At 42.4% G+C, this 4538-nt stretch overlaps 1 pseudogene; it reads right to left on the minus strand.

The window, feature by feature from the left end:
- Positions 1 to 3220: 3220 nt before the first annotated feature.
- Positions 3221 to 3921, minus strand: LOC114628769 (annotated as a pseudogene).
- Between the last annotated feature and the right edge of the window lie 617 nt (positions 3922 to 4538).

Here is a 4538-nt window from a genome sequence, read left to right on the forward strand (position 1 = left end):
CAATTTGCACTGCTATCAACTGTGCGAGCGGTTTCCCTCTACCCCACAGCCCTGCCAACATTTGTTGTCTTTTCCACTTTTAAAGGTTATTTTTAGGTTTATTTAGTTTATCTTATGTATGTTTGTGTTCTGCCTGAATATATGTATGCGCATAGCATGCGTATCTGTTGCTAGTGGAGGTCAGAACAGGTATGAGATCCCCCAGAACTGGAGTTATGGATGGTCAAAAGCCACCACAGAGGTACTGGGAGCTGCCCTGGGTCTTCTGAAGGAGCAATAAGTACTCTTAACTGCTGAGCCAACGCTCCACCTCCTCATCTATAATTCTTAATTTTAGTCATTCTGACTACAGAAAGATAACATCTCAAGACACTCTTAACTTTCTTTTCTTGATGAGTAAGGATGGTGAGTTTATTAGTAACCCTAGTTAGATGCGTAGCTGCTGAAGATATTTTTTTTTCTTGTTTTGTAGGTTGCCCCTTTAGTCAATCAAAAATTTCCTTTGCAATGCAGAAGCCTTTCCATTTTCATGCCCTCCTGCTCATTGTCGGATACTGATCTTATTTCCTGGGCAACCAGAAGTAATCTCAGGCAGGAACCTAAATATTAGGCTAGAACAAAGAAGTAATTTCAGGCAGGAATCTAAATTGTAGACTAGAACAAGGAAGTAGGCTTCAGACATGAAAATGACCTTGGGCTAGGGACAGGGAAGTAGGCTCAGATACTTTGGTCATCCTGATAAGCCTTTAGAAACAGTAATCATGGGAGTGTTCACATAATTGGGTTTAATGCCTTGCTTTTTTCTTTGACTATTTGTGTTTATTGTATTGCTTGTTCCTTGACTATTTGCATCTATTGTATTGCTAGACCCTCAACCTAGAACTGACCTTAATACATGCATGTAATCAAAATGGTATAAAAGCTAAAGGAGGAGGGGGGATGGGATAGGGGGTTTTAGGGAGGGGAAATGGGGAAAGGGGATAACATCTGTATTATAAATAAATAAAATATCCAATTAAAAAAAAAGTTCTTTACCTGAGCCTGTAGTTAAAGTGTACTTCCTCTCTTTTTTTGTTTTGTTTTGTTTTTTTTTTTTGAGACAGGGTTTCTCTGTGTAGCCCTGGCTGTCCTGGAACTCACTCTGTAGGCAGGCCTTGAACTCAGAAATCCACCTGCCTCTGCCTTTCAAGTGCTGGGATTAAAGGCATGCGCCACCACTGCTTGGCTCTTCCTATTCTTTATTCTTAAAATTTCAGGGTTCAGGTCTAACATTGAGGTCAGAAGAGGAGGAGGAGGAGGAGGAGGAGGAGGAGGAGGAGGAGGAGGAGGAGGAGGAGGAGAGATTTAATTCTTGCATATGCACATGTGACTGCTTGAGTTTATGTGCAGGGCAGCACCACATGTGTGCAGGAGCCCACAGAGGCCTGAAGAAAGTCAGATCAGATCCTCTGTAAGAGTAATGTATTAATTGCTTTTCTGTTGCTGTGATAAAATGACCAGATCAACTTATAAAAGAAAGAGTTTGAGGTTATGGTTCTAGAGCAATAGGAGCCCTCTATGGTGGGGAGGTGTGATAGCAAGCGGCAGGCCTGGCAGCGGGAGAGGAAGCTGACTGCATCCTCAATTACAAGCATGAAGCAGAGGAAACAAACAGGAAGTAGGGCAAAGCTTTAAGTTCTCAAATCCCAGCAACATGCTTCGTCCAGAAGTCTGCATGACCAAAACCTTCCAAAACAGTGCCACCAACTGGGAACAAAGTGACCAAATATTCAAGCCTATAGGCGACATTCTCAAACCAACACTAATAGTAAGTGCCCTTAATAGTTGGGTAGTGGTGATGAACACTTTTATTTATTTATTTTTTCTGATAAAAATGATACTTTATTATAATTTTTTTTAAATCACAGAACTCCAGTCTAAATATCATACACACACACACACACACACACACACACACACACACACACACTCACTCACTCACTGATCTCTGGTACTGACTTTCATACCCCTCAAATTGGCTCTCCTCAAATTGGCTAACAAGTTATGCCACAGGGAATTTTCCAGTTCAACTCATACTCAACTTGGAATCCCAGAGGTCATCGGTTTGGTTTTGCCCATACGTCAGTGATGACAGCTGGTACATCTGCTGAAGAAATCCTTTCTGCTGGCTCAGCACCCCAGTGCTGTGGGCACTGTGTGGTGTGCTAGACTATGGATCTGCATCCCACTCACTATCCTGCGGCTCTGCTCTCTCTCCTCTCTCACTACTCTGTTGGGTCTCTACAGGGGTTCCCTTAAACACTATAACAAAAAGGTATCTACTAGATAGCAAGTGGCTCAGACCAGTGCCAATGCTACGTGTGAAGTCACTGAGCCAACAACTGGGGTTACAACTCAACGTAAATACTATTCCAAAGTAAGTGAACAGATGCCTTGGCTGGCTAGGGAAAAATGCTTGATTGTTTCTAAAGCTTGCAATCCACAGTGGACTTCTGTTTCATGATACGGTCAAGACAATTATGAGGCAATGTGTGTCATTCTCACAACTTGCAGCGTACCCTTTCCTGTCTCCCTCCACACACAGAAATGGCTTCAGAGTCTAGTTGTAACATCCGTGGCCTGGATCACTTATGATTTCGGGTGATGAGTTCCCAAGCTTGGCTAAGATCAACTATGTAACTACGAGGCTGAGATGGGCCCTCACCTCACAGGAGTGAGAACATAACCCTTAGAATAAGCTAAGAGCTGGGCCAGCTACTCTGATGCCAGCAAGAGAGACCTTGTCAATATTGAAATCCAAGTAAAGTAAGTACTGCTGCTGCCTTCAAACCCACATGCCTTTCTTCTAGTTAGGAATCCGTCGTCAGAGGGTCCTGGCCTAAGTAAGCCACCAACTGTCTTCTTCACAGAAGTAGATATTTTAGAAATAGGAAACGTATTTCATGAAGTCTGTTTCCAGGACAGACCACAGCCACAGAAACACTTTCCAGAGTAGGTCTGCTCCAATGTCTATCTCAAAAACAAAGGCAGCCAGCCTTCATGAGGTACTGACGTATGTTCTGCCAAAAATATTCTCCTTTTCCTAAACTTACAAGTTTTCTTCAAGTTCAACTATATTATACATCTGTTCTTTTCATCAGCAAAAAGATGACATTTTGTTTTTTTAAAACTCCAAAAACCAATGATGTCAATGTAGAATGAAAGTAGAATTTTGGTTGGTTGGTTTCTGTAATTCAGAACCGAGATGAAATCAAAAGCTCTGTAACAGTCTGCACATTCATGTCTTCCCAGAGTCCTTTGCTCAGCTCACATGAACTCATCAGAATCGTTACCATCTTGATTTGAGGACATATTCTCAGCTTTCATTAGTGACGAGTAGCTCCTAAGTTCATCCATTTCTCTTTTCTTCTTCATTTCTTCTTTCTCTTTCCTTTTCATTTCCTGAATCTGGGCTTTCTTCTCATTCCTCTCTTCGAGATCTCTGCCTTCTTTCTCTGCTGCTAGGTCCGGAAACTTCTCCAATTTGGTCTTTTCTAAACGGTTCAAGATTTCATTCACTTTCTTCTCCACTGTCACAATCTTTACATCCTCCTGCCTGTGAAAGCCTATCTGCCCCACATCCATGTCAGCTGTTTTCTTCAGGTTAGACCATGGTGTGTAAACCACAGTAACGTTGTTCATCTTGCAGCCTTGAATGCTATTGGCCTTCACAAGCTGGGCACAGTCCATCAGAACCTCCTTTGGAATGTCTTCTATCTTCTCTCCCTTCTGTAATTATAGGTATACATGAGCCGAAGAGAGTTTGTCCACGTGAAACCAAATATCTTCAGGCCAGCCATACTTTATCCGATCTTCATTTTCATATTTATCCTTTCCCATGTAAATAGTGTAAGTAGACGAATTAACACTGCTGCTGGTGAAGTAGAAGATCCTGGTAGAAGAGTGGCGACTCCTGCTCAAAACTTGAAGGTCGAGATAACGCTGGCGCGAGGGTGATGAACACTTTTAATCCCAGCACTCAGGAGGTAGAAGCAGACAGATCTCTGTGAGTTCGAGGCTGTTCTTGTCTACAGAGTGAGTTCCAAGACAGCCAGGGCTGCAACAGAGAAATCCTGTCTTGTTAAAAAAAAAAAAAAGTTTTCTTATTGACTGAGCCGTATTTACAGCCCCTACCATTGAGAGCTTTGGTCCATTTGGAATTGATTTGTGTACAGGGTAAGAGAGAAGGACCAAGTTTCATGTTTCTCATATGTAGATGCCAGTTTTCCCATCACCACTTGTTAAAGGTTCTGCAATGTGTATTTTGGACATCTTTGTCAAAAATTGGGTGGCTAAAGGTATGATGTAGACTTTTTCTGGGTCTTTGATTCTAGTTCGTTGATCAAAATGTCTTTGTGCCAGTGCCACACCGGTTTTACTACTATGGCTCTGTAGTATAGCTTGAAATTGGGTATGCTGATACTCCAGCAGTGTGCAACTGCTCAGGATTATTTTGGCTATGAAGAATATACTGCAGCCGGGCGGTGGTGGCACACGCC

The sequence above is a fragment of the Grammomys surdaster genome, unplaced genomic scaffold, assembly GCF_004785775.1.
Source record: "Grammomys surdaster isolate TR1022 unplaced genomic scaffold, NIH_TR_1.0 271, whole genome shotgun sequence".
In the NCBI taxonomy this organism is placed as follows: Eukaryota; Metazoa; Chordata; class Mammalia; order Rodentia; family Muridae; genus Grammomys; species Grammomys surdaster.